The sequence below is a fragment of the Triturus cristatus genome, chromosome 7 (genome assembly GCF_964204655.1).
Source record: "Triturus cristatus chromosome 7, aTriCri1.1, whole genome shotgun sequence".
NCBI classification, from domain to species: domain Eukaryota; kingdom Metazoa; phylum Chordata; class Amphibia; order Caudata; family Salamandridae; genus Triturus; species Triturus cristatus.
In genome coordinates this window covers 27,316,737-27,330,103 of record NC_140590.1, presented here as the reverse complement: position 1 = coordinate 27,330,103, position 13,367 = coordinate 27,316,737, and positions in this window count along the sequence as shown.

The following is a 13,367-nucleotide window of genomic DNA, read 5'->3' as shown; positions in this document are numbered from 1 at the left end:
TTGTTCCCCGCTTCAAAAGAGCCAGAATGGGTGGACGTTCTTTTTCGGTGTTGGCTGCTTCGCTTTGGAACACCCTCCCCCCTTCGCTTCGTTCTATCACCAGTCTTCTTCCTTTCAGGAAATGTCTGAAAACTTTTTTGTTTGCCACGACTTAGTTTCTTTAGCTTACTCTGATTAGCTTTTCTCTCTGTTATGTTTTACCGTCTCCTCAGCGCCAGGACGCCACTTTGCTGCGGCATCTGTGCGCTATACAAAAAATTATAACATAACATAACATAACAAAATACAAAGCACCAAGCATCTGCAAAAAAGGCTCTCCCAGCCCAAGCTTCCTCAGCACCCGCACCATAAACGGCCATTCCACTGAGTCAAACGCTTTCTCCATATCCAGGAAGAGCGCTATGGCCTTACTCTCTGGGCGCACATGCTGCATGGCTCCAAGGACCGTGCGGATATTGTACGTGAGATTCCTGGATGGAACAAAGCCTGCCTGCTCCGGCGCCACGAGCTCCGGCACCAGAAGCGCCAAACGCGTGGCCAGCACCTTTGCATATATCTTGGCATCGACATTAATCAGGGAGAGAGGCCTATAGGAGCCGCACAGGTTGGAAGGCTTCCCGGGTTTTAAAATTGTAACAAGCAGGGCCTCTCGCATCGTGTCAGGCATACAGCCTTCAAGACATATGTCGTCAAAAAGAGCCATAAGATGCGGGAGGAGCTGGTCCTGGAAGGCCTTATAAAAGGCCACCGTCAGCCCGTCCGCTCCCGGGGCAGTGCCCGCCCTCATACCTCCCAAAGCCTCCAAGATCTCGTCCTTTTGTATGGGCAGCGCCAGGAATTCCCGCCGCGAGTTGGACAAAAACAGCATTTTAAGGTAACTGAGATACTCGTCTATCTCCTCTTCCATGTGAGAGGACTGAGATTTATACAGTCCAGCATAATAGGCCCTGAATTCTTCTATGATCCCCGTCTCATCGGTAATCACATCGCCCGAAGTAGTGACGAGCTCGTCAATGACCAGGGGTCGCCTAGAGTTACGCAGTATCCCCGCTAGTAAGGATCCCGGGCGCTCGCCCTCCCCGTAAGTGCGAGCCGTGGCGTACTTCCCCATATGTTGCACCTCTCGGGCCGCTTCACTGTTGAACTCAGTGACCAGGTGCTGCAGCCTCGTAGCCACCTCGGGGTCCGCCGAAGCCCCCTGATTCTCCTCCAGCTGAGCAATCTGCGTCTCCAGAGCCCCAAGCCGCCGCCGGATGGATTTAAGCACGCCCGAATGCTTAGTCATTGCTACACCGCGAATATAAGCCTTGAACGAATCCCACACCGTTTGGAAACTCTGGACTGAGCCTGCGTTTACCTCAAAGAACGAGTCTATTTCGTCCGCCAGTTCCCCCCGCAACACGTCGTCCAACAGTGAGTACGGCGGCAGCCGCCACGTGAACGGCGGTACTCGTCGGTGCGGGGTAGCCAGTACTAGTAGGAGAGGGGAGTGGTCCGACAATGTGCGCGGCAAAACCTCACAGTCTTTAACGCACGCAAGCAGTGACCGGGACACCAACCAATAGTCTATTCTGGTATGCACGTCGTGGAATGCCGAGTAATGCGTGAAGCCCCCTTTACCCGGGTGGCAATGCCGCCAGATGTCTAGCATGTCTAGCCTGATTAATTCTGCCTGCATATGTAGGGCGGCGGTCGCCGGGCGGCGGGCTGGCCCCGAGGAGCGGTCTAAATCCGGATTGAATGGACATCATCCAGTCTTCCTGTTGCAGCGAGAGAAGAACCTGAGACAAGGTCAACATTTTGAACTTTTCCTGTCTGAGATAAAGATTCAAAATCCTGAGATTTTGGGGATCAGGAAATACCGGGCGTAGTACCCCTGACCCCTTTCCTGCTCTGGAACCACCTCTATCGCACCTTTCTGAAGCAAGGAAAGAACCTCCTGCTGCAAAAGCAGCAAATGGTCTTCTGAACACCAACCCTGGCGGGGAGGGTAAGGAGGAGGAAACTCTAAAACAGGAAGGGTGCACCCATTCTCTACAAGATTTAAAACCCAATGGTCTGAAGTGTTCGATTTCCAATCTTGTAGAAAGTGGGACACCCGTCCTCCTAAATGACCAACATGCTCTAAGATGGGGGATCTAGAGCTGCTTTCCTGAGGCATCCATGGTGGCGGGAGGAGAAGAGGAGGAGGAGGAGGACTGCTGCCGTGCGGCTCCTCTAAGACAGCCCCTATTTTTACCTCTGTATGATTTATACAAAGGATTCTGCTGTTGGCTCTGTTGAGGTTGTTGGCGGCCATGAAAGGACGCTGCCCTTCCAAATCCATGATACTGCTTGTAGCCGTATCCTCTTGACTGCGTTTGAAGGCCCAAAGATCTTGCAGTCGCTCTGCTATTCTTAAAGCGTTGAAAGGCAGAGTCAGCTTTAGTGCCAAACAGTCTCGCACCATCAAAGGGCAAATCCAACAGGGTGAAGTACTGGGTATTTTAGACCCAGCGGTGCAGGGGCACACACCCTATGACTTCTGGGTTTCACCCTGTTCCGGACCTACAGAAACACAGAGTCTTCTGGGTGAAGTCAAAGAATCGTTTATTGGCTGCAGACCAATGACAGGTATCCTAGAAGTACAACAGCGTGTATGTTCTCAGGAGACTGCTGAAAATCATAGAAACGGACTTCACTTTAAATAGGCCTTTTCTGGCCTCAAGCATACATTCCTAGGTTTTATGATACGGCCATATACAAGTATATGTTACAAAGAAAAGGCAGAGTCATGATGACCATCCCACATTCCAATTCGGCCAGCCCACAATGATTTACACAGTAAGGTTCAGATCCCATATTTGATGTTGGCAGACCCCCCAATAAACATGAGCATCTCCTGTTTTGGGAAACAAGTCATAAAGCAGGAACAAGCAGGTGTGGAAGAGATTAGCCGGAGGTTTCGGTAGAATGAAAGGGTTTTATGATGGGTCAAGCCCTGATGCTAATCACAGGTGGAAGGAGGAAGGGGAGCTCGTGAGACCGGTTTGACCCGGGGCAGCAGAGCCAGCTGCCCAGGTCACAGAGAAGTCACGGGAAAGCACATGTACTGTGAGGCCCGTGTTTGCTCCATTATAGCCTATGTGAGGGCAATGACAAGATGGCCACTGCTTCCAAAATGGAACCCGCGTAGTGAAGCAGAATGACGTGTACACAGTGCATTCATAGCTAGAACGGTATATAAAACACTCGTACATGCCGCATTTACCATTTGCGGTTCGCTAATATCGAGATAGACAGGGGTAGGGCCCTGTCCCCTACGCGGTCACAGAAATTAAAGTACGACAGACCCTCCTTTTGCCCTTACATAGGCAATCACTATACCCATCTCAATCCGAGTCTAGGTCAATGTCCGCAAAGTCATGGAGATGTTGCTGTAGCATCCTCCTATTACTTAGCTCGTCCCTCGATACAGGTTTCCTTACACATAAGGTAGCACAGAGGCCACATATCGCAGGAGCACACTGTATACACAGACAGAACAGTAAAAGGATGGCTAAGATCATTCCAATGACCATTAGAACTTTCCAACCCCAGGCAGATATCAGTTCCCAGAACCATCCCATCAGTGACCAATCTCCCTTATCCACGTGTATGGCGTCAGATATCTTATGGAGCTTGGAGATGGCTTGATACACTGTTGGAGCGTTGTCTGGTATGAAAATGCAGCAACTGGATTGGATAACCTTGCATACCCCACCGCGGTCTGCAAGGATGACGTCTAGAACCATGCGGTTCTGTAAAGTCATAAGGCGATCCGCTTGGAGCTCAGCTGTCAGATTACTAAGGGCACCAGCCGTTACATTTATAGTGGATTCAACCACACGTGTCAGTTGTCGCAGGTTTCTACTATTGACCATAGGTCCCCAAAACGGCAGGAAACCCAAGAAGAAGTCTCCTGCTTCCTGACCGGCAGTATCCTCCTTACTAATCACGCCTCTCACAACTCTGGTCTTGTGATAGTCGGAGGCGGCAGTAAATGTAGGCGGTAACAGGTTTGCAATATAACATGTGCCCGAGAAATCAGGGGGCAACCATGTATATGCTTGGTCATTACAGATGAAATATGTGCCCTTAGCAGCTAAAAACGCAGGGGAGAACTGTGACGGGAAAGTGTATGTTTCAGTACAGTCACTTCTACCCAGTTGAGCTCTAGGATTCTGACCATTACCCTGTAAGCAGAACCGACCCATGTGGGGTACAACCCAGATTGGAGACGAGATTTTCCGCTGTCTTTCACCCAGACTAATACTATACCCCGTCGCGTTCCATCCTACATAAGGTCTCAACTCTTCTTTGGGAATGGACGAGTATGCGTCGATATCTCTACTCATATCGGCAACTCCTTTCATCAAAGCCTTATTATTGGTGATGGGTCTGATGGAACGCGGTTGGCGAGGGGAGTACGTATCTAGAGCATAGAGAAACATGGTCTGGAATGCCCATGACGATCCATTGTAACTATACGGCAGCACCAGGTAGGGAATACCCTTGTTAATGGTATGTGGCATTAACCCACACACCCAGCAATTGGTCGTATTCATTACTAGTTGGTGCTGGTGCAAGAGCTGGATAAACGAGTTATTTACGAACTCTGATCGTCTGGTCTGCTCGTGCTCAGGCAAAGGGTGAAAAGAGTGAGAGGAGGCAGTAGAAGGAGATATAGGCTGTTGAGTGGGTGCAATGGGCTTTTGAGCGGAGAAAAACACAAATCCCACAATAAACATTACTATACTACACAGTGTAAAAAGGCACAAAAAGACGATACATTTACTTTTCATAATTTTACATATCCTTGCTTTAAAGTTCATTTCCTCAACGGGTCTCTCCATCATAAAAAACTCCATCCTCTACTCGGGCCGCTCGCGGCGGATGAGTTTCTTCTGCTAAGGAGTACGCCTGTCAGTCCAGGGAAACGCCCTAGACCAACCAGAACCGTCGACCTAACGTCTTCGGCCTGTACCCCAAAGTCTTGGCACCGCGACCCTGCGGCAGAACCCGGATGGTGGTTCGAAAAACAAAAAATCAAGAAAGTCTTTCAGATGGGAGAGTAAAAAAATGACAAAAAGGAAATAGTAAGGAAATCTTTATTTGTCCATGGGCCTAGGTCTCAAATTATAACGGAGACGACCAGGTGCTGTTTGGTCTCGGAACAAAAGTTCAGGCTGAGTGGTGTCCAGTCGATTTGATGGTGGCACAGCTTCCTGCAGAATATTGTCACTCTCTTGGTCTGAAACTGTGCCTCTTATGCGTGCGTCACTGAATGGTATAAAACGAGGTACAGTATCTGCTTCAGAGTCGGCGATACCCTCCTGGACCCATCGGTCATATGGCAGAGGCAAGGGGACTACTTTGCAGTGGGTGCCATGGATCCAGTGCTTCCTCCCTTTCACTCGCACTGCTGATCTTGTCGACAGCAGAACAAGGTGAGGGCCGATCCAGCGAGGCTCGTCGTTGCTCTTGCGCTGGAAATTCCGGACTAGCACCCACGTACCAGGGTTGATAGGGTGTCCAGGAGTTTCAGAGGCTTGAGGGAGAGTATCATGTACCTGTTGGTGCAAAACACGCAGTTTAACAGTCAAATCATACAGGTAATCGAGCAGTACTGGATGCTCTATCTCACTGAACTTCGTAGGCCTCGGTACAACCCATATGTTGGCCGGACGGCCAAAAACTACCTCGTAAGGACTAAGTCCCACTCGTGAGTGTACGGTCATTCTGGTGGACAGGAGTGCTAGAGGCAGAGCATCAGGCCATTTAAGACCGGTGCTCGCCTGGATCTTGGCCAGCTTGAGCTTTAAGGCTCCATTGTAGCGCTCTACTAATCCAGCTGATTGGGGGTGATTTGCAGCATGGAATTTCTGCTGGATGCCTAATCCTTCACATACATTCTTCATCACTTTACCCACGAACTCACTTCCGTTATCACACCACACCATTCTTGGCATTCCAAACCTAGGGAACAACTCTTTCACAAGGGCTTTAGCTGTGGATAGGGCAGTATTATCCTTCAGAGGATAAGCCTCTATCCATTTCGAGAAAGCACAAACAACCACCAGTACATATTTCAGGTTGTTGCATCTCTCCATGTGAATAAAGTCCAGCTGCAAAACTTCGAATGGACATGATGGGGGTGCAAAGTGACCAGCTGGAGTTGGGGTTCCCCTACCAGGGTTGTACTTCAAGCATACCATGCAATTCTTGACCACATTCTCTGCACACTTGGGAATCCCAACATTCTGCCATACTGGAGCCAACAACTTGCAAATTCCTTTCGTACTGATGTGTGCCATTCCATGTGCCATAGTAACCACGGGAAGCACATATGCGTCAGGTAACAACCATCGCTTATGTTCTGTCAGATCAATCCAGCAACCATTCTCATCCAACTTACCCATACTTTCTCTCCACTTGCTTAACTCTGCCTCTGTGGCTTCAGCTTGAAGCGACTTCACACTCTCTATTGTGTTTTCACACATCCCAACATCGTCAACCCATCTTGCAGGGCCTGCAACATACATTCTAGTCTTCACATTCTGTGCCGTTTCTTTCGCGGTCTCATCAGCAAACGCATTCCCACGACCAACATCATCTGTAACTTTCCTGTGCGCACTGCATTTCATGATCGCAACTTGCAACGGTAGGGTCAGTGACTCAAGGAGATCATTCACCAGCTTGCCATTCTGAATTTTAGCTCCATGTGACGTCAGGAACCCACGTTCTTTCCACAGTCGCCCAAAACTATGAGCCACGCCAAAGGCGTACTGGCTATCTGTGTATATGTTCACTCTCATTCCTTCAGACAACACGCATGCTCTCGTGAGGGCGATTAATTCTGCTGCTTGGGCCGAGTTATGTGGCACTCGTGCAGTTTCCACAACTGTGTGCAAAGTCGTAATAGCATATGCAGCAGTCGTGTCACCATTAGGGAGCTTGAAGCATGAACCATCCACCCATAAAGTACCATCACACTCAGTCAGGGGAGTATCTTTTAGATCCACTCTTCCTTTCGTCTCTTCTTCCGTTCTGAACAGACAGTCATGTTGCTCAATCTCATCTGAGTCCGCTGGAATCGGTAATAGCGTAGCTGGATTCAGCGTATTGCATCTCTTTATGTGTATGTGATTTGCTAACAGTGTAAGCTCATAGCCTGATAATCGCGCACTAGTCAAGTGCTGTGTCTTGGTCCTATTTAATAACGTGTCTACAGCATGTGGAACCATAACAATCAATGTGTTGTCCATTACCAAACCAGCAGATTGTCGGATAGACATTGCTGCAGCCGCTGTCGCTCTCAGACAGCTTGGCAATGCCCTCGCTACAGGGTCCAAGGTGGATGAAAAGTATGCGCATGGGCGCGGTCTGTCGCCAAAAGGCTGTGTTAACACTGACAACGCACATCCATCTTTCTCGTGAACATACAATGTAAAAGGCTTACTATAGTCAGGGGTACCCAACACAGGAGCTGAACACAATGCATTTCGCAATTCCATAAAACTTTTCTGGCACTCTTCAGACCATGGGATAGGATTTGGTGTGTCTTTACATGTTAATGCTAACAAAGGTTTTGCCAGCAAGGAAAAACTAGGGATCCAATGCCTACAGTATGAGGTAATTCCCAAGAAAGCACGCACTTCTCTCTGTGTTTTTGGCACACTCAACTGTGCAATGGCTTGAATTCTCTCTGGGGTCAGTTTCCTTCCCTCCTTCGACAAGAGATGACCTAAGTAGGTCACCTCTTGTCGACAATATTGCAGCTTAGAGAGAGACACCTTGTGATGGAAAGCAGATAAATGGCGCAACAATGACAATGTAGCTTCTTTGCAGATCTGTTCAGTATCCGCGGCGATCAGTAAATCGTCCACGTTGTGGTAAATATTTCATTACCGGTACTATTTTTTATGCGGTAAAGTCTATTAAGAATAACTCAGTAAATATAAGAGGCAGAATCCGTGGTATTAGAGGTTTTAAAAGGCTTTATTCCTATACAAAGGAATACAATTCGAATTGTAGGCATTCTATTCCATCACCACGAAAGTTCAGGAAGGAAGGGCATACATTATTGACAGATAGGCAGTTTTATAGAAAATACATTACAGTGAAACAGATGCAAGAGGCGTAACAGCTGATAGTGCAGATAAAAGGTGCATACGTAACTAATAGAGGCGTATACATGGGCGTAATTTAATAAACGTCATCATACATGATGTCACAAGTGGGTGGATCCATAAGAGAATCCTGTAACGTCAGCAGAAATATTTGGCAGAGATGCGCGCGCAGCCGCATGACGTGTGATTGACGTGCAACTAGAGGGTGAAGGGGACTTGACATTTAGCTCTACATGTGGAGACAGAAGTCTGGGGGTCATGTCAACCTAATCCCAAATCATATCTAGTATCCTATGTTTAAAGAACTGTGTTATCCAAAAGGAGAGGTCTCTAGGATAGAATCTATTCTATACTGACTGTTAGTGCGTGTACAAGCGTCTAAGTGTCTACACTAGATGCGAGGGGGTAGGAATATTCCATGGTAACGGGGCTATGAATTATTTGCATGAGGACAGCGAGGCCTGGCCCTTTGCACGGTAGCTGGAGGAATGTTTACCTAAACTACTAGACAGGAATGCATCGGATGAGGAGCGGAGGAGATAATCTTGAAGGTGAAATACAGTTTTTGGCAAGCGACAGGCTGGATCAGGCACCGTTAGCCGCGCAGGGAGTAGGACAAAGTTCATGGACACAGATGCAGGCTCAGACTGGAGCTTTCGGAGGCAGAAGGCAGGAAAAGGCTTGATGACAGAATTCGGGCCTACTCGCCTGAATCTGTAAAATGTGGAAAGTGAACCACATAAAGTCGGTGGCCTTTCATACTTAGGAATGGAATATCTGACCCATTCATGGCGAATCTGAAAGAGGACATGTTGACGGTGGACGCACATATATTTGCGTCTTCAAAACTGGAGCAGGAGGGAACATACATGTACTTATAGCATGTACATGGAGCCGTTGGGGTCTACGATAGGGGACATAACTGATCACAAAATTCATATTTCCTCAACGTACTGAATCAGGATAGCGCCACTAGGTAAAACAAGTGCATCAAGTTGTGCTTTCAAAGCTTGACTGTATATGGATGGACTCTCACAGTAGCCCTGGGGAGCGCGTTTGAAGCGGAAGCTTCGGCCTCCCAGACTAAAACCAAAAATGTCTCTGCTCTCTTCTGCAATTGGGATACTAAAGAAAGCATTCTTCAAATCGATCACTGAAAACCATGCAGCAGAGGCTGGAATCATCGTTAACAAGGCAGTTATATCAGGGACAACTGGAAATTGTGGTACAACAATCTTATTAACCTCTCTAAGATCAATCACAAATCTGTAAACAGGTGGCTGTGAAGGGTCCGTTCGTTTTAAGACAGGTAAAATCGGACTATTGCAAACGTTGCCTCTTGTCTCTTCAATCACACCCTTATTAATCAAGTCGCCGACAATGTCTAACAATGCTTTCTGGCCTTCATTAGAGATTTTATACTGGGGAATACGTGGCAGTCTGACATTAGCCTTTAAAGTCACCACGTATGGCGGTATCTCCAAGAGGCCCACATCATTGGGACCAGTAGCCCAAAGGGCATCCGGAAGGGATGACAATTCAAGCGGCATTGTATTTTTGGACAAGTACATCGGGGAAATCACTTTCTTACCTAATGTAAGTTGTACTCCTGAAGGAGAACAATACAGGGTAGCATGCAATCTCTTCAACAAATCTAATCCCAACAAATTCTCTCCACAACCTGTTGTCAGAATCAGGGGTGCTTTCAGCTCGCAAGGCCCAACAGAAAGTGACATGGGACTAGAAATCGGGTTCCTAACAGGGGCGCCAGAAAAACCTACTGAAACATTTATGTCGCCAGACAAAGGTGCGCCAGGGAGTTTGCATAATTGAACTCTTTGCAGCACCAGTGTCTAGCAGAAAAGGCTCCGTTACATTTGCTGTAGTCACCTCAACGTACGGTCCACTCTGATCCACTGGCACTGAAACAACTCCCTCTCTCTGTCTACGGCTGTCCTAGTAATCATTTTTTTCTGCATCACCATCCTCTGCATAATAATCATTATTATAGTACTGGGCCGTATTACTAGTCGCATCAGCTTGCTGATCAAAGCTATTAATGGTATTTTGAGGCGGCAGAGGACGCGCGTTCTGGGGAACATTTCCACGCCCTCTACCTCTAGGAGCTTGCTGACCACCTCTACCTCTTGCGCCATACATATTACCGTTCCGCTGTAGTAATTTAGGGCAACTATATTTAAAATGACCTTCCTCTTTACAGTATGAACATTGGTTGGGACCTACAGGGACACGTGGTTGATAATACCCGCTCATTTGCTGATTGTTCTGAAACTGTTGGGGTTGGTGATAGACACCTTGGGGTTGCCTATAATTATTCTGACCTCCACGTGGTGGATAGGCCTGCTGTAAAAGGACCTTTGTCTTTAATTCCTTCGTTTTCTTTTCTATTCTATCTTTCTCGTCTTTATCCCGATTTTCGTAATACTGTGCAGTAGCCAGTATTTGTGCTGAAGAAGAAACAGCCCAAGAACTCTCTGAATCTTTCAACTTTTTACACAGGTCAGGGAGTAAATTCTGCACAAATGTATCCACAAATAACCGTTGGCCACCCTCAGTACTCATATCCTGCCCACTGTGATCAATAAACGTCTCTTCAAACCTGGTAAAGAAATCTGACACTGTCTCATCCTTCTTCTGTTTGCATGCAGATAACTTGTCCCAGTTTACGCGCATTGCAGGCATTATTGTCTTCATATACGTGATAATTCTACCAGGCAGTTCAGCTACTAAAGGCTCCGGTTTCGCACCACCAGTTTGTCTAGCATCAGCAGCAACAATGTTAGCCCATGTATCCCCTAGTTCTGCATCGTGATCTACATTACGGATTGACCCCCATAGAGGCTGTGGAACAACATTACCAAACAACATGTCTATGTCGGCCAGATTCATAACGCATGACCCTGCCGTCTGTGACAACTCTTTATAATAACCCGCTGGGTTTTTACGGGGATCAGGTAAGGACTGCTTAAGCGCTAACACCTCAGAGCGCTTCCACGGAACATGCACCCAAACACGCTGGAAGTGTGCTGCCACAGCGGGGGCACCACCGGCAGCTGCAACCGCTTCCTTCCATACCGGGGGAACTTCTCTCATAGGGTATTGTCGCGCTTTTACCTTTTTCCCCACAAGGACATCAGGTTCAAACAACGACTGTTGACAATCATCATTCCTGAAGGACAATACAACCGCAACTGCTTTATCTATACCGCGGTCCACAATTATACCAGTTCCAAAATCAGACCTCACTCTACACAACTCCTGTGGGCTCGGATTCTTACCACTATCCTCCAATTCTTCACAGAGAATTTCGCACATTTTCTCAAACACATATCTCTGTTTCGGGGCATCCCACTGATGGAAGACATTAACCACTGACTCCACATCATACAATGAAGGGAAAACAATCCATCTGCGCGCCATGCGATCTATTACCTTTTGCTCATCAGGGTTAGGCAACTGACTACGCAGTTGCTTACGCTGTAAGCCAGGGGTCGCACCAGACGAATCAAAGAGAGGCGACATTAACGTAGTAACCACATTAGCTAAACGCTGTCGCGCCGAAGGAGAATTTGAAGCGAAAACAGGGGGAAAAACAGAGGGAAGAAAAGAGGATGTAGAAACAGGTACTGAAGTAGTGCAAGGAATAGTGTCAGAAGAGGCAGCTGCTGAAGTAGGCAAAGTCGCAGGGAGCGCGGGGGCAGTCGGGAACACAGCTGGCGGTTGCGGCAAGGCTTGCAGTACATTCACTGGAGGTGGCATATTTACAAGCTGGGGAGGCGCCATGGCATTTTGAGCATACGGGGGTGGCGAACTCAACAAATGTGACATCAAGGGATCTTTCTCCTTTTCTTCGGACTCATTCTGCTTAGAGTGTGGTAAAGCTGGGTAACATTTGTCGATACCTAACTTGCGCTGCCTGTGCAATTTCTCACTCATTTGCTCCTCCTCATTATCTTTAAATTGTACAGCTGCTTGCATTACTGTCATACCTCTCTCTCTTTTATTCTTTTTCGCTAACTTAATTTCCTTTTGTTTGGCTTCCTTTCGCCATAAGCGGAAAGAGTCAAACATCGCCGGCCGGGCTTTCTTCTTGAACAATTTAATTTCCAAATTATCTAAAATATCGGTATCGAAACTACCGTTTTGGGGCCATTTTAAAACACCGTCTTTTCTAGTGTAGTGGATCCATACTTCGTTATATGCAATGGGGCCTACGCCATGCTTCACATAGAGCTCATAAGTTGGAGTTCCAACCGGAGGAACCGGACATGATTCCTCTAGCTGGAAATCTTTTCCACAACCCAAACAGAATAATCTACCAAATATTCCAGAACCAGGCATCTTCGCTCACTAGTCTAGATCCCAAACGTCAAAGGATTATCGATTACGATAGTCTCGTGAATACACGAGTCCTCTGGTTTTGGGGTTTGCAAACTCCAAATCACTAATTTCAAATGATCCCGAAGGATACCAAAACAAATGGGAGACGCTCCACTTATACTTAACTGAATGTTGCTGATCAATGGCGTCACCAGAAGACTCTCTCGATTGTTTCGCTCTCTCAAACTCGTCAAGGGTCCAAAACAGGTCGATTAATCAGGGCAGCAGTCCTTCGTAGCCGTCGGGACGCGGAGAACCTCGCAGAAAAGACTTTCGGACCACGTCGACATGCAGGGGTCAATGAAGTGGCGGCCTTCCTCCGGAATTTCCACACGAAGCTCCTCACGAACCTCTGGCTTGGACTGGTACCGCTGAAATCGCCCCACATTGGGCGCCAAACTGAAGTACTGGGTATTTTAGACCCAGCGGTGCAGGGGCACACACCCTATGACTTCTGGGTTTCACCGTGTTCCGGACCTACAGAAACACAGAGTCTTCTGGGTGAAGTCAAAGAATCGTTTATTGGCTGCAGACCAATGACAGGTATCCTAGAAGTACAACAGCGTGTATGTTCTCAGGAGACTGCTGAAAATCATAGAAACGGACTTCACTTTAAATAGGCCTTTTCTGGCCTCAAGCATACATTCCTAGGTTTTATGATACGGCCATATACAAGTATATGTTACAAAGAAAAGGCAGAGTCATGATGACCATCCCACATTCCAATTCGGCCAGCCCACAATGATTTACACAGTAAGGTTCAGATCCCATATTTGATGTTGGCAGACCCCCCAATAAACATGAGCATCTCCTGTT